The sequence below is a fragment of the Anser cygnoides genome, chromosome 4 (assembly GCF_040182565.1).
Source record: "Anser cygnoides isolate HZ-2024a breed goose chromosome 4, Taihu_goose_T2T_genome, whole genome shotgun sequence".
Taxonomy (NCBI): Eukaryota; Metazoa; Chordata; class Aves; order Anseriformes; family Anatidae; genus Anser; species Anser cygnoides.
The window spans coordinates 18,157,803-18,180,627 of record NC_089876.1 but is presented as its reverse complement, the minus strand read 5'-3'; the positions used below and the strand labels follow the sequence as shown (position 1 = coordinate 18,180,627).

Below are 22,825 nucleotides of genomic sequence, written 5' to 3'. Positions count from 1 at the left end.
GCTTGAGAAAGAGGGCATCAGCCAGAGCACACAGCAGTGGTGTGGCGACTGGTTTCCTAACCCAACTTGAGCACAGGCACCTGAAATACTGGTGAGCAGGAGACTGCAGTTTGCTGATGTACATGGGCCTTGTGACTGGGAATTATTGTGAGGGACTGGTAGCAACCTGCAACATCACTGAGCCCAGGCAATATCCTGTATAAAAGTGACAGGCAGGATTGTGATCCAGACCTATTTCAATCCCTTCTGACCCCATTTAATACTTAATCTAATCAGGAACACATAGGGAACAACTATAGTTCCTATCAGTCTCTGGGAATTAACTTTTCCTATGTTTTTCAGCCATTCCTGGTTAGCATGCTTATCTGAAAGGCTAAATGTATAGTAAAATTAAAGGTACAACAGACTACAGAACTGCTTCAGTTGTTAAGCAGCCATAACAACAGAGGCAAGCAATAGTTTACCTAAGCCTGCTTTCCCAACTTCTCCCAGTGCTGCAGAGAGTCGAAGGCAGTTTATTCCTTTGAAGAATAAAGTTACGGCTGGAGTACAGTTACAGAAAATAACTTCTGCAAAGCTAATGTCGCTGTTAAAGTGAATTTAATTAATTCAGATGGGCTAGAAGATATAATTTGGGAGATGCTACCTGCAGCTCTGACTCACTTGCCATTAATTTTCTAGGAGTCCTGGGTTTCCTACCCATCTGGAAACTATTATTTAGGATTATAGTTAGCCTTAAACTCCTGGAGACTAGAAGCTGTGACTTTGATAGGAGTTTAGCTAGGCCAGGTATATGAACAGCTAGTAGTTAGAGGATAACAAGAAAGCATTATTCTCAGTTTTCCAGGTGTTTAGAGAATTTATTTTTTTATTATTATTTTTTTTTTCTGATAAATACAGGGGGAGGTTAAGTGTTTTGTTTGCAGCAAATGTGGCTTCTGGAGCAATTCTATTATAAAGTTGGCAAGCTCAAAGAGGTAAACGGTGGACTAAAACAGATTCATATGAACAATTTCTGTTCTCCAGAAGGCCTGTGAACCTTGCCTGCCTAGAAAATTGTGGCTGATATCAAAGTGTTTTCCTTATAAAGTCTGAGAACATCAGGCTAAAAAAATCTGTTCAGATATAGTCAGTAGTGACAAGAAAACCTGTTTTTGGGTTGAAGCACTTTCAATCTGCAGAGTCCTTGCTTACCTGAAATAGCATGTGTAGATAGGCTATTGATTGAATTGACTGCATACTTTAAAAATAAAATCAAGACCAAAAAAAGCACTACTGTCAACTGGTATAAGAACTTTGTCTTCAATTTTTAGACGACACTTAATATCTTGCTTATATGGGAATCTATGGAAGCTGATATGGAAGACAAGATTCTTCGGTAAGAAGGGTCTTTTTACTATCTGCTGAATTTCATTTCATTCTCTATAAGCAAATCAGAAACCGTTATTGCTCAGTTTCAATGTTTTTTTCCTCAATTTTTGGTACTGTGTTGTTTGCCTGGGTGGAATGCTATTGTTAGGGTTTGGATTTGTATAGATAGCAGCTGCAGGAGGAAGGTCTTGCAAAGCTGTTTCAATTCTTAAGCTTGTTCAGCTTCAAAGAACTAAATAGAATGCTGTTACCTCTTTACATTCCTTTTCTTTTCCTGGGCTTGGGAACACTGTTGGTTACCTACTTTATGTACCAGGCTAGAGTCTGAGTTGCAGCTGTATCTTGCTGTGCCTGTAAAGGCAGGACTACACATTGGGCCACTTGCATTTTATTCACACCACTTCTCTCCAGTTTTCAAGCAATATTGATTATCTTTCATATGTGGAAAAAATAAATTAAGGTTAGGCTAGTTTACAACACTTAGGAAGATGAACTACTGTGGAGCAGCTAACACAACAACCAGGAAAATGTCTGTACCAGGTGAAACCCACCATTCATCCAGTGTAGTTTCCTTCTGTTAATGATGCTGGCCAATACAATATTGTAGAAAAAATAAAAACAACAAGTTTATAGTGATGATTTCCAGAATACTCTTTCACCTCCAGAAATTTGTGATTGAGGTGATTCAGAGGTTTCCTGTGCCAGAAGCATTGCTCTTGAATTCAAATGTGCTGTACCATACACCTTACCCTAACTAGAAGCCAAGGTTCAACTACTACACTGGAGAATATTTTTGGTTTCTTTGATGATAGTAGTGTTTGATACTGGGCCAAATCATCCTGAAGGAAAGTGAGAAGTTAAAGGTGTTTTCAGAATCAGGATTATATATGAATTGAATGTTATGATCTGGTGCTGTTGATAATCAGCTTATGAAACAAGAATGAAATACCCTGATACAACTGTTCCGGGAAAAACACGTAGCCTGACAGCAGAGCGATTGCTTGGCAGGTAGCTCCGTGGTAAGTACTGAAGGAATAGAAGTCACCTTGAGAGCAGATGGAACACAATCAAAGATTAATAGCAAATTTATGATCCTTTTAAGAACAGGAGCCAAATAAAGGCAAATTGAATCATAAATTTAGAGGCTATATAGGATCAGAACATGTAAAAGTAGTCGTTATTGGTAAAATCAATTTGGCTAACATGACTAAGAAGAGAGAGCATTCTGAAAGGCTGCACCATGGGTTCTGGGCTAGTTTTGCTAATCTCCCTTAGCAATTAAAAGAGAGGAGGAGGAAACAGAGCACAGCAAAAGCCGTAGGTTTTCTAAATTCAAACAGGAGACTTTTCTATCCATGGGCTTTGGGAATTCTGGATAGGATATGGAACAGCAGTAAATCCTTCTGTCATAGCAGAATAACTTTGCATTCCCTCTGTTGAACAATGTGCATATTTAACAGTTTATGTGAGAGGCGCTATAGAAGTCTAGGCTCATCTGATCGTGCAGCACTTGAAACAAAATAACTATTTATTTGTTTTCTCAAGTTTTATTGAAAGAAAGCTGTAAAAGAAATGAATTCATAAAATATTGATGTCTGAGATGTGATGTTTATTCATAAATATTTATTCTACAATGTTTATCATAAAATGCACTAGCAGTAAAGCTATATTAGCTTCAAATCTGGTAGCCAAAGTTATGTCAGTTTCTCTGTGCAATCTAGTTCCTTTTATTTCAGCTAAAACTAGAAATTTCAGACTTAACTGCCTTTTCACATTACCTTGTTTTAGGTGGGGTGAGTCTGTAAACAATAACAACCGGGGAGAAGAAAGTGAAACAGGAAATTAAGAATTTGTACAGTGTTTCATCAATTTTGTTTACATGCTGCCTTTCAGCACCAAGTATTGCTTTAGAAATGAGAAATAAAATTAATTGAGAAAATAAATTGAAGTATTGCAGCTGCAGCAGTGTTGAATTCAACAAATATATTCATTTTTTATAGTTAAATCTAATGGTAGTAAAATTTAGTGAGGCTTTTGGAATCATATTCTGCACTGGTATAGGAACAGCTAAACTGTCGTCAAAGGTTGACAGGTATTTCTGCTGATTTCTAGAAATCTATTTCTTCTTGATAGTGATAAGATGCATGGCATATAATACAAAACAGAGCTGGGTGTAGTGTAGTGTTTTAAACAATCATCCAAACCCTGATATTTGTCTCTGGGAAGTGTTTAGGGATCAAGGTAATTCATCTAAAACTTAATGCAAGAATGAATAATGTCAAAAAACACCAGAGCAGGGACAAATGCATTTTAATCTAGTGTTTCAGCTATTATGTCAACTGAGCTTTGTTTTGTGTTTTTCCAATGCTGAACTGTAATTAATGGTGTTGTTTATATTCATTGCAATAGCATCAAGAAACCACAGTTGAGAACAAGGCATTATTCTTTTATTGAATTTAGTTGTTGCTAGATAAGAAAGAAGACGACTCTGCAATCTACAGTCCTAATTCTACAAGTGAACATTTTGCTCTCAATGAGAATTCTGTTGAAATCAACAGAACTTAATATAGAAATGCCATCTTTGCAGAAACAGCATCAAGATCAGAGCTCAAGTGACAGCAAGCTGGAAACAGGCTGTAATGAGCTGAAGAGAAGGAACACAAAGGTAAAAGTGACAAGAAAATATGCCTGTGCTAGACTAATGATATACATGCTAAGATGCATTTAAGTCATTGTTCTCTTTATTTGAAAACTGTAGACTCACAAAAGAACACCTCCAACTAGTTCAGGGAGAGGTATGCATCAACACATAGCTGTGGCTGTCTGTTTTGCTGTTGATTCAATGCGTTGACCCGCTCTGAAGTCATGCATCTACAAATCTTACAAATACATCATTATAAATGATTGCTGTACCCATGGAAAAGCTGTAGCTAATAAATAGCTTAGGACTCTTCAAGGTGGGCTCCAGTAACTACATAGAAATATGCCTACAGTAAAATTCAAGCCTTGGATTTCTATATTGCTTGTAAAGATATCCCAGCCAAACAAGGGCACTGTCTTTTCATGAGGGTATGTATCTGCAGCTATTCTTGTAAGACCTGAGCAGTGTTAACTCTTTATCTTAAAATGTTGGAGGGGAAGGTGACCTTTTCAATTAGTTGCATAGCAGGTAGAGCACGTGCTCAGGAACCCATGAGGTACTCAAACCTGTGAGTTTCCTGTGAATGTTCTGATCATTATCAATTCAGCTCACCAAGAGCTTAGGAAAATTCACAAGAAATCATAAGATCTGGTCAACCTATAAGGCAATTCATGCAATGCAAAAATCTCCACACCCATCACATCAAAGACACTACGGGAAGAAGGCAAGGGGCATAGGGTTCAAAGTATAAATAAAATCTAATAAATAATCTGTATACTTAATAAAGTGTTTAAAAACATTTTAAAAAATCCCAACAATCTAATAAATAATCTAAATATCTAATATAAAGTAAATATGATGTATTTTCTAAATATAAAGTATCTAAAAAAAGTTTAAAAAAAATCCAAACTGCACAGCTTATATAAGAAGAGAATGAAAAATAGGCACCAAAATTAGTGTGATCCTAACTCTAATTAGATTTTTCCAGGTACTATTTCAACACACTGAATATAGCTTTTGCTCAAGAAAGGTGCCAAAAAGTATAATTTATTGCTTTCTATGGTAAGAATTCAAATTCTCTAGAAAAAGAAAATGGTTAGTATGGGCAATTTCACTTTAATCCATTTCTTCTGTATTAACAAAGCTATCAGGGAGCAGAAAGAGCTTATGCTTAATGACACTAGTGCAGTAATTCTCTCTAATAACCCTTTCAAAGCTTAGACTTTTATTTTGTTTTTAACTATTAAGGAAAAACATTTTTCATTTGAGTAAATGTTAATATCTGTCAGTGAAAGTATTTATGAACTTTGAAAGCTGAAAATATCTTGAATTTTCACATATGAGCAATTCTGTTGCTTTAGCACAAACAAGTTTATTTTGACAGGAAGGGCCTTCTGTGTGGAGTAACCTGTTTGTATTGATTTTTATAGCAAAGACTTCCACCTACAGTCTGCAGTTTTAACTTAAATGGTAGGTAGGTACCACCACTGCCAGCTACAATGCAGTTTCACGGCAGTGGCCATTTCATGCAAGATGTCTTCCCAGGCAAGTGAGTTAAAAAGTGTGACATAACTACATTTTTTTTCCTAAAAAGATGTATTTCATAAAGGCTTACCTACATCTTCTTTATTAATAAAAGATTAAACTTGCGCTGATTTAATATTGCTGAATAAAAGCTATTAGATGTACATTTTTGTCACCCTTTAAGAAATAGACTTCAAAAGGTAGAACTTGTGAGCTATTTGTATGAAAAAGAATAAGGAAATTAATTTGCACCCTCATTTTGTGTGCTTTTTTTCTCCTAAGTTAAGGATGGCTGGGGTCATTGCCCATTTGCTTGATAACATTCCATGCCTGGAGGGTATAGCTTTCAGGAACAGTATTACATAGACCTAACAAATTCTGAATCTATTAGTTGACTTTTCTTTAGTAATTTAGTACAATTTCTTATCTCAGCAGATAAGATGTAATTAGAAGAGAACCTCTACTAGTGTATTTTCTTTTTCTCCACAATATTGTTTCCATTTGTACACCATTAGTAAACTTACAAAATAACGAGTATTCAAGTGCTTTGAGTTTGGTATTAAATATAGAAGAAACTATAACATTACAAATAATATGAAGCAGTTCAAATGTTATCTATTATTACAGATGCTGCTAATAATTTGTCAGTGAAGTGTTTCAAAGCATACAAAATGTCACTGACCCAATTACTGAAGCTACAGTTCTGAAGTAGACTTTGTGCTGTAATTGCTAAAGAGTTATTTAAAGCACCTACAAAATGTGATTGGGAAGGTAGCTGGAGCTGAGTAAGAGGGATATATATATTTTCTGTTAAGTCTGTGACAACATTCCTAAGCTATGTATGAAGAAAATAGTAACTTTGACACTTGGGTAACTTTGCATTGATTTCATTAATGGTATCCAAATTCAGAAAAGGAATGAGTGATTCAGTCTATTCCCTCGGTATATACAAACTCAAATAATTACAAGTTGAAACAAACATTACATATTTTCAGTCAATATTATGTATTGTAATGGAGCTGTGTGAAGATGGGCTAGAAAGTTGGCAGATAATAACAATTTGCCCCCTTTTGCGTGAGAAGAGTACTGCATTTGCCAAGACTACAGAATCACTTTCTGTCTCTTGCATGGATAAAAATTAAGTCCTGCTGGCTTAGGAGATGCTCATCTTTGCAGGGTGATTGAAATACTTTGGTAGCAGCTGCTGCAAGCTGTGCTTTCATGCTCCTAAGCCCAGGGATTTTTTTTTTCCTGAAGATTTCTTTTGGTACCACCCTGAGGCTCTTAAGGTTTTATTCTTTTCCACTTAACATTTGTAAATTAATGAAAATTATTTTTATTCAGCATTATTTAGTTTCTATTGAATTGATGAATTTGTCTCATTTCTTTCATTTAGTCAAATGATTTTTTTTCTTATTAAATGAACTATCTTGGCTGCCCTGTACTTACATTTCCTGACAGTGATACTTTGTCAGCTACTCTAATTCAGTTATTTCTTACATTGGTTTCTGGGTTCTTTCCATGCTGTAGTTTTGCTTTTTGTTGTCTTTGATTCTCAGTATGTAGGTCATGCTCTTATCTCATCCCCTAACTTGAACTTAGAAAGGGTTGAAACTTATAAGCTTACTGCTCAGCACTTAGTTAACTGGTTCTCCATAAGCAAAATTTAATTCAAAATAATTTGAATAAATGTAGGGATCACTTGAAGAAACATCAAAAATTAACTTTGCTAGTCATGGTGAATACATTGAGACAAGGATTTTATTTCTAATCAGAGGCACAGGAAATTATTTTTCATAAAAAAATTTCATTTTTATTTCAAAAAATTAAAAATTTTCATTTTTATCTTGAGGGTCATCACGCGGCACTTGCATGGCAAGCAGGCGATCAGGCCCAGTCAGCATGGGTTTATGAAAGGCAAGTCCTGCTTGACGAACCTGATCTCCTTCTATGACCAAGTGACGCGCTTGGTGGATGAGGGAAAGGCTGTGGACGTGGTCTACCTTGACCTCAGTAAGGCTTTTGACACCGTTCCCCACAACATTCTCCTCAAGAAACTGGCTGCTCGGGGCTTGGACTGGCGTACGCTTCGCTGGGTTAGAAACTGGCTGGATGGCCGGGCCCAGAGAGTTGTGGTGAATGGAGTCAAATCTGGTTGGAGGCCGGTCACTAGTGGAGTCCCCCAGGGCTCGGTACTAGGGCCGGTCCTCTTTAATATCTTTATCGATGATCTGGATGAGGGCGTCCAGTGCACCCTCAGTAAGTTTGCAGATGACACCAAGCTAAGTGCGTGTGTCGATCTGCTCGAGGGCAGGAAGGCTCTGCAGGAGGATCTGGATAGGCTGGAGCGATGGGCTGAGGTCAACTGCATGAAGTTCAACAAGGCCAAGTGCCGGGTCCTGCACCTGGGCTGCAACAACCCCAAGCAGAGCTACAGGCTGGGAGATGAGTGGCTGGAAAGCTGCCTGGCCGAGAAGGACCTGGGAGTATTGGTGGATAGTCGGCTGAATATGAGCCAGCAGTGTGCTCAGGTGGCCAAGAAGGCCAACGGCATCCTGGCCTGTATAAGAAGCAGTGTGGCCAGCAGGTCGAGGGAAGTGATTGTGCCCCTGTACTCGGCTCTGGTGAGGCCGCACCTCGAGTACTGTGTTCAGTTTTGGGCCCCTCGCTACAGGAAGGACATGGACATGCTCGAGCGAGTCCAGAGAAGGGCGACCAAGCTGGTGAGGGGTCTGGAGAACAAGTCTTACGAGGAGCGGCTGAGGGAGCTGGGCTTGTTCAGCCTGGAGAAGAGGAGGCTCAGGGGCGACCTCATCGCTCTCTACAGTTACCTGAAAGGAGGCTGTAGAGAGGTGGGGGTTGGTCTATTCTCCCATGTGCCTAGTGACAGGACGAGGGGGAATGGGCTAAAGTTGCGACAGGGGAGTTTTAGGTTGGATGTTAGGAAGTACTTCTTTACCGAAAGGGTTATTAAGCATTGGAACGGGCTGCCCAGGGAGGTGGTGGAGTCACCATCCCTGGAGGTCTTTAAAAGACGTTTAGATGTAGAGCTTAGGGATATGGTTTAGTGGAGTACTTAGTGTTAGGTCGGAGGTTGGACTCGATGATCTTGAGGTCTCTTCCAACCTAGAGAAATCTGTGAATCTGTGAATCTGTGAATAATTCCATCCTGATCAGAATGAATTGTTTTTTCTCTATTCTGATACCAAAAAAGTCTTAAATGCCTGTTCAACAAATATATATTATTGTTGGCAGATGATTCCATTCATTTATAGACCAAAATTAAAAAAAAAAAAAAAAAAAAAGGAGTTGAAGGGCAGTCATCCTTTTAATTAAATTATGGGGAGAGGGGGAAGCTTTAGTCATATACCAGAGGGAATACATAGGGAATATTTCCACTATGATTTTCAGGTTCTACTATGTGTTTTGGAATGTTTTGGAATCAGTATGAAGTGGCAGACATTGTAGGCTGTCTTAAAAACTAAGATGAACCAAATGGTCTTTGCTATAATTTCTATAGGTCTTCATTAACTATTTGATCCGGTCAATTTGTATGTTGATTAACAAAAGACAGTAGCAAAACTGTACTTCTGCACTCAGCTGCTGATTGTTAGCTCATTAACTAACTTTATTTTATGATCAGTTTTCTTCTGTGTGTATTAAAACCACTATGCAGAATTACCTAATAGCACAACTTAAGCATTTATTTGGGTTTATTTCCTTATTTATCCATTTTATCATATTAGATTTTTTGCATTATCGTTAACTTCATGGTTGCATTTTTCAGCATCAAGAGATCAAATTCTTTCCACTTGGTTGCACTGCTAATATTTCTAAAATGTTTCTAAGTATCTGCAGATTGTCTTACTGATAGTTCACTATTTTACTTCATTTCAAGTTATGTTTTTTTTCCCCAAAAAAGATGTTAGTGATGGTGAGCTATCTTAAGAATTCTTACTGTCGGTGATGTCTGAAATAATAGTATTTTCCCATAACATTATTATTTTAGCTTCAAGGGAAAACAACTTTCATCTTTAATACAGCAAAGATCATACTGTATGTAAAGCACATGCATGAAGAAAGACTCTAAGCTATGTGAGGAAGAAAGAAAAGATATTTTAAGCATATGGCATTGCTACGTAGTTATGATAAAGAGCTAGAAGGTTTTAGTAACACTTTCTAGAAAGACTGTTGGTACTTTAGTTCTATTAATAACAAATATTAGAGATGAAGCATTGTCTCATAATTCCTCATCAGGAAAAATTACCAGAGCAACTTGACTTTGACATCTGGCCTAAAATAGCACTGAAAGAGAATTTTGCTTAAGTGATTTTATACTATATGCCTTCATCTTTTGCATTTGTGCTCTAGAAAGTCACGTTGACTCTTAGATGACATCATGATATGAAAGAAACTGCTAGTATTGGCCAAGAAGTCTTTCTCTCAACTCTGATCCACTGAAAATCTATGAATTATAACTTAGTTGTAAATTACAACAATGACAACTAGAGCAATATGGAACTGAAAGTATGTTATGAACTAAAAGTTCATAACTTTTTAGGAAATAAATCTTTATGGTGGAATAGAAGTGGTATTAAAATATATGGGTGAAATACACCCTAATCTAGTCTTCTTTTTTTTTTTTTTTCTATTTTGAGCCTGTTATGGTTGATAGAGACAGGCACTGACGCCATTAAAATATAAACTGAAACTTAAAACACTGGGGATGAAAAAATATTTGCTGCCTTCAGTTGTGGGATCCTTGATTGTGTTCTGCTGGCACAATTCTCATTGTTAGAAAACCCAATAATATTTCTGATATTTATGGTAAAGGACTGTGTTTTGACTGTAAGGCCTTTGTTATATAAATATAATAAAGCCAAATACTTTTAAACTGCTTACAGTAAGGTTATAATACAATTCTTCTGGGGTGACCATTACCAAACTTATAAGCAAGGTGGAATAGAACTTTAAACATAATATTATGCCTTGATTTTTCCCTGTGTTAGTGGCTTTTGTTTGTTTATTGCCGTACTTTAACTATTTAGACAGCTGCTGATCCCTCTCCCCCAACAGTTCCCCTTTCACTGTTGGAGAAGAGCTCTGCTGCTTTAGAATGCCCCTCCCGACAACATCCCATTTAAAACCTCAGCTTTTTTTTAGTTTTTCTCCTTGTGAACCACACCTGTGGGCTTCATCCATGCAGCTGCTGATGCAGTCATCCAAACATGTCTCCCCTTCTCTTCCAGCCTGCCAGCTAAGGCAGTGTATTCATGCTGGGCTTTTCAGCTGAATGGCAGAGCAACCTAACCCTTTTGTGACTCAGCCAAAGGTGAAGTACATGTACTTCATATCAGGTTTGTTTTTCTTTCTTAAATACATAGCACAGAAATGTTTCTCTTCTTTTGCCTGGCTTTCAGCAAGAACACAGAATATTGGCTGCTAGAAGACTGACAAGAAGATTATAAATTTGAGCTGTCAAACAGGTATCAGCATTACACCCCCATGCAGTTTTTGTTAATTCTGCTACTTTGGCTATTAGATTTAAGCTATATATTCTGCAGACAGCACCGAGACAAGTGAGACAGAATGGGAATAAGGATCGAAGGGACTGAACACTTGGAACATCTTTTTTTCTGTTCTTAGGAGGTTCTAGACATAAAACCTGTTTTTCAAATGTGAATGACTGAAGTATGTAACCTAAAAATAGTTGACATTGAAAAAAGGAAGCACTTTCATAACAAGTACATCAGTCCATGCATAGGAAAGTTTGCAGTAAAATGAAGCATTAAGTTTTCTTGCTGAAAATAAGAAACCACATAATTTCTTTCTATATTTTGTCCTTCTAGTTAATAAACAATCTTTCTTAACAAAATAACAGGCTTCTTGAGCCATGTAAACATATTGTAGTTACTGTAGAACTTCCAAACGAAAATTGTTATTTTCAAAAATAATTCCGATTTCATATTAAGTAACCGTTTCTCACATACAGAATATACTAGCATGGATTGTTTCCCACCTGTGCAGTAAGTGGACTTCTGTATTTTTACTGAAGCAACATGTTAGAAATGGGTGAAAGTAATTTTACAACAGAAAGGTCAGTTTATTATTGTTTTCTTAAGTGTAGATAGCTCTGAAACTAAGTCTTTGAGTAGTTCTTGGGAGTATTTGAGAGATTCCAATGGAATTATACGTCTGCTTTCGAAGCCTCTGTAGTATTTACATAAAAACCTAACTGACATTTTCAGAAGCTAAGAGGAATCTGGTTTAGGTATATATGCTGAACAATTTTGATAGAATCCTGAGATACAGATTTTTGAAAAGGTATTTAGGTGCTTCATAGTGTTTTCAGAAACAGCCAGACGTAACACCAGGGAGACTTTGTTTAGGAAACTGTCACTAGCTATTCATTGTGTCAAAATAGTTTCCCACACCTGGCACACTTTTTTTTTTCTTTGTTTTCTGATTCCTGTGAATCTCAACATCAGTGCACTTATTTGGAAACAGCAGTTGCTGCACAGGTTGTTCCTTGAGACTGCAGTTGAGGCTGAACTGAATTTAGATATTTTCAGATTCAAAGACTGGATTAGAAAAGGAGAAAAGCAATCTTACTATTCTTCTAAAAAGACGCATTAAACCTATTCTATGAGCAAAGCTACAAATGAAACTGGTGTATCTGCTCTTTATCTGCCAAAATCTATGCAATTTTCAGATACAAGTCATACCTGAAGTAGAGAATCCTAGCTCATTCACGGAGAAGTATCTTGGCTTTTGACACCTTGTGTGTGAAGAAGTCTTTGCTTTTATTTTGTTTTTCCTTGAACAATATTCCATGCCATGACAGTCATCAGTCTATGATTTTTAACTATGATCTCACTTGAGACATATGCATGTATTGACATGCATAAATACAGTGAATCCTACCACAATTATTCAGAATTTCCACTCCTCATCCTTGTTACAAAGTTTCTTGCAGGCAGAAGCAAAACATTTTTGTTTTTAATTTCTCTCTGGGAAATTATTTTTCTTCCCCTCTATGCAAAATAGAGCAAAGATACAGAGATATAGCAGAGGTATAGCAAAAATTTAGTATCTTTCTTCAAACACAGAATAAATCAATACATAGTTGTTATGATTTTTAATGTAATCTTCTCGTTAGCTTGAAACACATTTGAGTTCATAAAAAAAGATCCTGAAACCTTTCTGTATGGCAATAAAGGAGCTGAATCGTGTTTTCCATTGAAGATGTGGTTTCAGTATGACAAGTTGCTTTCATTCATTTTTTTTTTTTTCATTTGGCCTGAGCAAGAGCATGAAGAGTAAAAATGATGGCTTCATTTTGGTTTAATTTTTTCCCAATACTGAGTCAAAACTTACAGACTTTATGGAAGCCCATTCATCTACTCAAATCAGGAGGACTTCTGCTTTCCTAAGAAACAAACAATTGGCTCTTTATTGCATGATCTGAATAACAAAACAGTGCTAAAAGACATTTTTTTTTGAAGTGGTATAGCTGGCTTTGTCTTCTGGCATTTTGTTACAGCACCCTCTGTGCTGTACTTTAGAAACCTAACAACTTTTTTGTCTTATTTACTCTTTACGTATTCAAAAATATCCAACTGGGTTGTTTCCAGTAACAGTGTAGAGGTCTTTTTCTGCTTTCACTCAAATTAGCTTCATTTTACAGATAAGGAAACAGAGGAGGTAAGATATGTCAGCATTCTCTAAGGGATTGGTAAATGAGTCCAGGTTCAAGCTATAGTCCTTTAAGATGATCCTCTGAGTAAGTTAGACTTAATAAGTAAGGTATGGGAATAATAAGTAAGGTATCTATTTGCTTCTGATATTTTAAAAAATCCTTTGATAGTGAGTAATCCAGGTGAAAAGTAATATTCAGAGGGAGAAAAGGCAGTAATTTTAGGGATTTGGATATTTCTGTTCCAGAGATGTAATTTCCTAAGGCATTTAGACCTGAAAATTATTTGTCATTCCAATACCTATTACTGGTTCATCTGACATAAAGGGAGATTTTACTGCATCCTCTGTTATGTTTTGCTTTATATGTGACTCTGTAGATTGTTAAACTTTTACACCTATTATGGGATTCAATTTCTTCAAAAATGCATGATAGTGCACAATTATAACAACGTTCTCACTTTGAATCAGCATGTTGTAGGCAGTTATGGCAACACGTTGTCTGTCACTGAAGCTGAGTTGAGATTAATATTTCTGCTGCTTTTTCTTATATGCCTAAAACAGCATTTGAGCACTGAAAATAGTGTGTATTTCTTAGCTCCCTTTCCAAAGACAGTTCTATGCAAGATGAGATCAAAAAATCTGCATGCGTATATTTAAAAAACAAACAAAAAAACCCAACAACAAACAAACACAAAAGATATAGTTACTCTTTGGGCCTGTTAAATCAGTAAGTACAAAGATAACTTTCACTGAATGTCTTTTATGCTATAAGAAGAATAATGACTTTATTTTTATTAGCTGTATTAACTGTTAGTGAATTTATTCCCATAGCAAGAAGCTGTTTCAAAGGAAATTCTTCATTTCATATTGAGTTTACAGCTTATTTTGCTTCTACCTGATTTATTTATTTATTTATTTATTTATTTTTAACTCACAGAAGGTGATCAGATGTAATGAGTTTTTTTCTTGCTGGATGGTGAATTAATGTTCATGGAGTTAGCTTATGCTATGTATTTCTATGGCACAGAGGTGTATCTTAAAGAAACAAATGGTAAATCTGCTTTTATTATCAAATACTTTTTCAAATAATTTATATTGTCTTCTCTGAACTGACTAGGAAGTGCAGTGTAGACCTCTAGATTAGTAGTTGATGGACACTATTAGGTCTTCCCTTTAGGAGGCTACATTGCTACTTCCCCCTGAAGCAGTATTCTGACACCTGTGCTTTTATGTCTGACAGTCTTGTTAAACAACAAATAACATATTTCGTGCTATACCTTAAGATCTGTTGTCTGTCAATGCTAATTTTGATGGGTTTTTGAAATGTTGGCAGTCTTTTGGAGATGGAATTGCTTTGAGCTAGAGTTCCTTCTGATTTGTTTTAACTATTTCTCAAGGTCATGAATCCAGCTACCTGATGTTGGACAGGTTGCTCCAGAAGGTTATTTTTGTATAGTTACTAAAGTATTATCAATTCTGTTCAAGAAATATGTTACCACTAAATTTCTTAGTGAATAGTGAAATACATCTGTCATTTGCTGTCTTTAGCAGTGTTTGACTAAATCTGGGCATGGAAGAAGACTAATGGGTAGGTAAGTGTCATCAACTGGTAGGAAGCACCAGGGCCAGGAAGTTTCCTGAGCAGGAAAATGTGTGTGTGATTTGCTACTCAGCAAAAAATACTGTCATGCTGTTTGATGTTCAGGGAATGACATTAGCAAATACACTTCTTTTCAACCATTTCACTTTTGGAATTGTGTAGTCTAGACTATTTTCCCTGTGATTTTCAGAATTTTGAAACTTTAATTATGGTACTGTGGCAGATGGTGCTCTGTGTTATTAATGTTCTTGTTATCATGACACAAAAGTCTTCTAATAGGTGTTCCTGAATGTAATTTAAAAAAACAAACAAACAAAAAAACCAACCAAACAAAAACAAATTTCCAGCATGTTTCATCATTCTTTTCTGTTACTAGCAGAGTTTCATAGCTATCAGTCAGCTATCATACCAGTAATACAGTCAGTTATCATACCCCAGAAATACCAAAGGTGTTACTTCCAGGTGAAGACTGCATGTAGTTAATTATAAGAACTTTAGAGTCAGAATGGTTTTGGTTGGAAGGGATCTTAAAGATCATCCAGTTCCAACCCCCTACTATGGGCAGGGACAACTCCTACTAGACCTGGTTGCTCAAAGCCCCATCCAGCCTGGCCTTCAAGGCCAGGGACAGCGACAGAGCATCCACAGCTTCTCTGGGTAGCCTGTTACAGTGTCTCACCACCCTTATAGGAAAGAATTTCTTCCATGCATCTAATTCAGATCTATGCTCTTTTAGTTTAAAGCCATTATCCATTGTTCTATCACTACACTCCCTGACAGAGTCCTTCTCCAGCTTTCCTTTTGGTACTGGAAGACCTCCTTAATATCTCTTTCCGGAGAAGAGAACCTTCTCTTCTCTTCTCTTCTCTTCTCCAGGCTGAACAACCCCAGCTCTCTCAGCCTGTCCTCACAGGAGAGGGGCTCCAGCCCTCTGATCATCTTCATGGCCCTCCTCTGGACTTGTTCTAAAAGGTCCATGTCCTTCTTGTACTGGGGGCCCCAGAGCTGAATGCAGGGCTCCAGGTGGGGTCTCATGAGATCAGAGCAGAGGGGGGGAATCAACGCCCTCAACCTGCTGACCACGCTGCTTTTGATGCAGCCCAGGGTACGGTTGGCTTTCTGGGCTGCAAGCACACATTGCCGGCTTATGTGGAGCACCTCTTCAACCAACACTCCCAGGTCCTTCTCCTCAGGGCTGCTTTCAGTCCGATACAGAATACTGTAATAAACAAGAAAGGTTATATGATAGAACTTCAGGAACTCATGATAATACTGATTTATAAAACAGTGCTTCCACTGGATAGCATGTACAAAGTCCATATAGGCTCCCAATTATTTCTAGTATAATGTGGGTGCTTTGAATTATAAAAACCAGCAGAGGAATTAACAAATAAAATGGCTGTATTACACGTTAGATGTCTAATGTAGTCTTTTCCTCATATCCATATAATTTCCTCATGTCCATATATTCTGATTTTCATCTGAGCATTACAATACTTGCTTTCTAATGGTTTAGCAACTGGAACACAAGAAACAATGGTCTGAGCTCTGTATGATAGAATATGGTGCCATGCAGAAAGGCTTGCAATAGCCGTATCGCTAGCTGAGGTATCAGTGGCATGTAGACACCATAAGAGAGTCTAACAGTTATTCTTCGAAGTATTTTAATTTGGAAAGGTGTGGTGCTAGATAGTCAACACAAGGTTGCACTCTCCTCTTTTTCTGGTTTATCATCTTTGTCAATACATTACTATCCACATGGCCAAGCAGTTTTTTTAATTTTTTTTTTTTTTTTAAAGCTTTGCCAGTTGGTCACAACCTTTGCCACAGGAGAATGATGGCTTGATAGCATTAGCAACTGCAGCTGGGTTTATGAGTCTGATTGCTGGTTTACCAAAATTTGACAGATTTTCAAGGCACAAATTACTTTTGATTGTTAAACTTGTTTCCTAGCTAAATTTATGTCCCACTTGCTCAATTCTGTTGCCTGGTGCTTGTCCTGATCTCCCTATCTAATCTTCGCTTTCCTAGTTCTTGACTTTGGCACAGTTCCTGGCAACATTCGCTGCATAGACCTTTGACTTTGTGGAATCAATTTCTTCCCCATTTCCTGACCTTACTTACCCTGGCCATGGTAGCAACTTTCCATCTCCATTTCTGATTCCATTTTGTCTGACACTTAGTGTCCTAATAGTATTAAATGTGCACATATGCCATTTAAAAAGTAATTTATTCTGTAAATCGTCCTTCTCTTTCTCCTATTAAAATAGGATTGAGAAGATGAAATGATCTAACAGATTTTAAAGTATACAAACCTATAATTCCATTACTGATTCAACAATGCAGTCACAACCTCTCTCCATCAAGAAAAAAATCATACGCAGGAGGCGGTTTAGGTCAGGTCATCCCTAATGAGTGAGTGGCAATCTTTTCTTTACATAGCTGTCACTCATAAAACAGGCTTTGTCAGGTGGTATTCAGAAGAAGCCCCGAAGTGTACCTTATGGAGAAATAATTGCTTTTGCTAGAGACTGGTTGTTAGTTTTGTGACAGAACTAAGGCACCTGATGTGACAAGGCAATGTGGTGACTAATCGCATGCCTTCAGGCTCATATGAAAAAGGAATAACATGGAAGTTAGCAATGTTATCTTTTATGACAGTAAGCTGGTTAATTTTTTCACTATACCCTGCAGTAGCTCTAGCTGCATTGATCAAGTCCTGCTGAGGGCCACATGGTGTAAGCTGGGAAAAGGTTATGCATACTCCCTCTTGACCATTACTTTCATGTTTATTTGCTGGGATCCCCTGAAGCCAAAGAATGTGAAATCCCTGAAATGGTCTCCAAAGTTTAACCTTAGTGGGAGAGAAGTGCAACAGAAGCACACAGTCCTTGTAGTTTGCCGCTGTTGCAGACGTATCTCAGAGCTAGACTGAAGCTGAAAGTAGGGATTCACTTTCCATGTTAGCTTCGCTTTAAAGTTGGAAATGTATGGCATAGAAATGTTGGGAAATTGGCATTCACTATGGCTATCTGCATTTGTGCTACCCATTCAAAATGTTTAAGAATTAATTCTTCTTTTATTGGTTAATTGTTCACATAACCTATTTTGTCTTTTAAACGTGTTTTCAGGAATTGGAAATTCACCATAGTTCCTTCCAAGCCCTGGTTTCCTAAGCTTTCCTATGGTTTTCTGACTTCCTGCTCCTTGCTCCTACCAGAGCCCATGTCATATCTGGAAATTATTATCATGGATCCTTTGCATTTCTTAAGTTGATATTTGCCCTTAAGTTGATATCTTGCTGGAGCTAGTCTAGGCTGATAGTACTTGGTCACTCAAATGACTCGAAGAATCATTTACTGTACAACTCTGCCTCTGTAATAATTGTATAAGAATTGTATTGAAGAAAGGAGAGGATAATAGAAGAGATAAGCAGATGGGTAAATAAAATCCACAAAAATAAACTTTGTTCTGCAAACTCTCCCTCAATCCCAATACTCTCATGTAGAAAAATGAGGAAATAGTGACTTTGTATGACTACTCAGGCCTCATGTGAGATGGCATGAATCTCAGAAAGCTCAGGACCTGGTGTTTCCTAGAGCAAAGGAGTCCTAAGAGTTGAAACTGGCAATTTACAAATAAGTTGGATTCTTGTGAGAAAAGAATGGTGAATCTGGAGTGGCAAAAGCAGATCTAAATCATCTAACTGTTTGAGAAAGGTGTCAATGAATCTTCTGTCTAGTGACCCCAAAAATGAGCAGCACATAGGGAAGTCTGACTTTATTGGATCTTCTAAGCAAATTCTCAGCATAAATCCATTTTCTTCAGCACTGCCTTTATCTGTGCCTCGTACATGCAATTCAGTGAGCTCAGCATTGTGTGAGAGTAAACTAGGATGCCCTTGCATATTAATCTAGTCTGTGACCTGGTAATCCCTTCTCTTTTCCAACTCCTGTGGAAATATAAACATTCATAGCTGCTAACAAACCACATCTCTCAAATCTCAAAAGCAACAAGCAGTACCACATTTCATATTGACATTTCTCATAAAGTGTATCATACAGGTCATGGTACTCTTTCTTCTTAGGGACACAGCTTTGAGATTCAGGTCAATTTTATCTTTAACTTATTTTGAAAATTTTCTAGCTGGTATGCTGAGAATGTGCAAGTGGAAATAAAAATGAGTTTCAGGCTGACAGTATTTCAAACAATGTCATGCTTTGTTGATGGGAAGGAAGAATTAACCTCATGTTTTTTGATGGTAAGAATAGCAATACTTATTATTAAGTTCTTAATAGATAGTACTGGTCAGTTGACATTCAGCATTAGTTTATAAATAAGCACATTGGGGCAGGAATGACATATTTGAGAATTTATCTTTCAGTTCTTAAAGTCATAGTACTCTTCTGGGAGATGTAAAAATAAAATGTGTATATAATCTTTCAAAGCTAAAAAGTCATTTGAATAAGAATGATGCAAAAGGGTAAGCAAACTGATAGTAACCTGTAAAATACATACTATATACATATATATGTAATGGAGAACTGAAGTGTTTAAAACTGGAAGACTAAGAGACAGCTTCATAAGTTTACGTATTTATACTTATTCACTCCAGTGTACTGTCACCACAATAATAACTTAAATTAGGGAACACAGAGACCCACAATCTTAAATCACATTTTGCAGTGATTATTTTTTTTATTATTATAGAAAAAAATAATTACTACCATTGAACTGACTTGATCTGCAGCACTTAGAATACTACTGTAAAGGAACAAAGTAATTAAGAGAGAAAATTCTGGCTTTAACCTAGTCTAGTGGATCAAACTGGGAGGATGCTGATGACAGCAGCTAAGAGACAGAAGCCTGCCTTATAGATTTAATAATAAATAAAAGTGTGATCAGTGATGCTGCTTTATGCTCTACTTTAGTCATTAATTAATCAAGCTATATGCACATATGGGAGGCTGTTGAAAAAAAAAAGTGAGTTCTGCTTCAGCATGCAGATAATACAGCTTTATATCTGCATTTCCAACTCCTGATGAAGGAAGATTACATTGCTGTCTTTCTGGGGGAACTGCGGCACAAATGCAATTTGGCTGAATATCAAGATGGCATTGGGTCAGCTAGCTGGTGAAAAAACTGGAGAGTAAGGCAGATACATTCCGGCGTTTTTCATTTAGGATGTATATCTGCCCTTAGGTCATTGGCTGGAAGGTTGACCTTGGCAGCTTCTTGATCATTAAGTTGCAAGTGCACCTTTTGTCATATGCTTAGAGACTAAAATTATTTCATTCTGATGTAGAACTTTCATTGACCATAAGATGAGCTATGGGTGGACTAAATTCTAAAATCCCTCCAGGTTGTTAGTGACCAAAGCTTGTTATTTTGGAGGACTGCTTCTTCAAACATTTTTTTTTTTCCATATGCATATTATGCATATGTTTCTTCTATGAAAGACAGTATTTGTTTTCAAACTTCTCATAATAGCCAAAGGTGTAATGCCATTTTTACTCATGAAAGCCTGATCTCACTAAATCCCTTCAGTATTTATATCTGTGATCACTGAAAAATCTGAACCTACCTGGGCTGCAACTGGTGAAAAGTAAGAGACTGATAGGTTGGCATTTATGTGGAAGGAAAGCTGATGTGATTCATTTTTTTGCCTTAATCAGGTATTTCAGCTTTCAGGACAGACTGTGAGACTACCTTCAAGCAATGTAAGAAGATGGGCATAGGCAAGATATTTGTACTGTGATTACTCAAGCAATTCTACCTGAATTTCATTACAGCTATATCCTTTCTATCATTTCATAAGTACTATGACTTCTTGCTTGTTTGCTGAGCTGCCAAATCCTTATCAACGTGGTTGCTCTTTCACTGAAAGAATTAAAAATATTAATTCATTTTAGTCAACAAATGGCATCGTATTAGACTTAATACACTTGTCTAAAGTGAAACGTCTTTTCTTATGGCCAAGTAGTGTGAGGTTTTGGCCTGAGAGATGGTAAGACTGTCATTTAGATGTAACAAGTTGATATATGGGAAACCTGAAGTAAGAATAAAAATTAGTTGATGATGCAGAAAATTTGAAACAGAATTGAAGCAAGAGAACTGGTCTTCAAGGACTTCAGAGAAGAGATTTCCATGACAACAGAATACTTAGGTATGCAAATTAAGAAACAAAACATCTTTAAAAAAAATCAGGAAATACACCTCTATTTTTATAGAATAAAATCCAAACAATCTAGGAGCACCTGGATTGTTTTCTCTTTTTCTGTAGGAGAAGTGGGGATGGTGAGCTGACAAGATAGGGCCACTGCTGGCTAAATTCCCTTCTCGCTTCAATCAGTACTATTCTTTTAACTGTAGGACCATAGAGGTGTATATAGACAGAAATGCGTCAAGGTCTGTCATAATGCTGGGCTGTGACACAATCAAAAGCTCTAGATTTTCTTCAGCAGGTCATCTCCATGGCAGCTAAAACAAGCTCTTTAATGATGGAAATTCCACCAACCTCTTCAGAAAATTGATCTAATATTTGGCTTAATCTTAGAACTTAGAAAATTTCCCCTAAATTTTAACTACTTTTTTTGCTGCAAACTAAGTCCCTTTCTCCTATGACTCTCTGCCGCTGACCACAGAGAACAATTGATTGCTGTCTTCCTTGTCATAGCCATTTAAATATGAAAGCCTGTTATGTTATCGTGTCCTACAAGTTTTCAGAATATTACATAAAGGAATTAATGTTTATTATAGAGGCTCTTGGTATTATAGATTGTTATGCAATCTCTGCAATAAGTATTGTAGCCCTTCTCCCATGCTGTATTATGAATTTGGCATTATGTTCAAGAGCTTTTCTTGCTAAGGAAAGGAAAACATGTATGATTTATGATCATACAGCTCTCTGTTTCATAGATATCATATAATTCACAGACTTATCAAGCTCTGCCTTGAAACATTTATTTTGCTTTTCCTCCTATTCATTCGGAAGGTTGTTCCAGTTTGTGAATGCTTTAATGCTTAGCAACTTTTGTTTCATACACAACTTAAATGTATAGATACTAAATTGTACTATTTGTTCTGGTGTCAACAATGACCTTTAGCTGAAATAGTTTTGTGGTGTTTTTTTTTTTTTCTTCACTCACTGTTTTTTACCTGCCTGATGTATCTATACAACAACTATATCCCCTCTTGGACTTCCCAGGAGGAACTATTCTAAGAATCAAAATGCTTTAAAACTGTCTGAAATTTGCTAAGTTTGTATTGCTAATGATTGTTTGATATTCCTTAAAATGGCTTTTGAATTAGCTAGGACTCCATATACTTTTGTTCTTAAAACCCTGTAGTCTGGCAACTCTGTGGATCTGGATTTAAAAATGGAAAATATGAAGCACTGCATTCAGTTACATTCTGTAGCTGGCTGTACAGAACACTACTGCTCTCTGATCTCCACTAGCTGAACATAAAAGCCATTATCCTTTCAGCTGTTACTCGTTTTTTTGGTAAGAAATGATGTGTGAGGTAAATAGGAAAGGGAAAGGAAATGGAGGGAAGGGAGAGGGAGGAATAGAGTGGGAGAAGGGTTTACTGGAATAGAGTGCAGAATTACCTGCTGAGAATGAAGTACAAAGAGCAATGTGAAGCCAACATACTGCTGAATGTAAAACTGCCAGAAAAAGTGTTGAGAAATCATGCTGCCATAAACTGGCTCAGTCTGGGCGCTGTCCTACGCTAGGTCAGCTCTGGGGTTTTTATTGCTGTTTTTTGTTTAGGCATTTCTTTTTTCTGTCTCTTCTGAGCATAGTGCAGATTACTATTAGCAGGTATTTCACATGAGATCTTAAAACCCATGGTCTATTTTTTTATAAAAAAGTATAGAATCTACCCCCCCACCTGCCACCCCCAAGAACATAGGTTTGCTACAGTATAATTAGCCAATATTTTTCTTCAACCTACACCTGTCTAATGCACTGTTTTTCAGCTGCCTG

At 37.0% G+C, this 22,825-nt stretch overlaps 1 long non-coding RNA gene across 1 annotated transcript; it reads left to right on the top strand.

The window, feature by feature from the left end:
• The first annotated feature begins 218 nt into the window (after positions 1 to 218).
• Positions 219 to 21,536, top strand: LOC106035729 (uncharacterized). Its single transcript, XR_007162933.2, has 3 exons — positions 219 to 1,378; positions 3,959 to 4,036; positions 20,510 to 21,536. It is a non-coding gene; the product is annotated as an uncharacterized lncRNA (long non-coding RNA).
• The last annotated feature ends 1,289 nt before the right edge of the window (positions 21,537 to 22,825 follow it).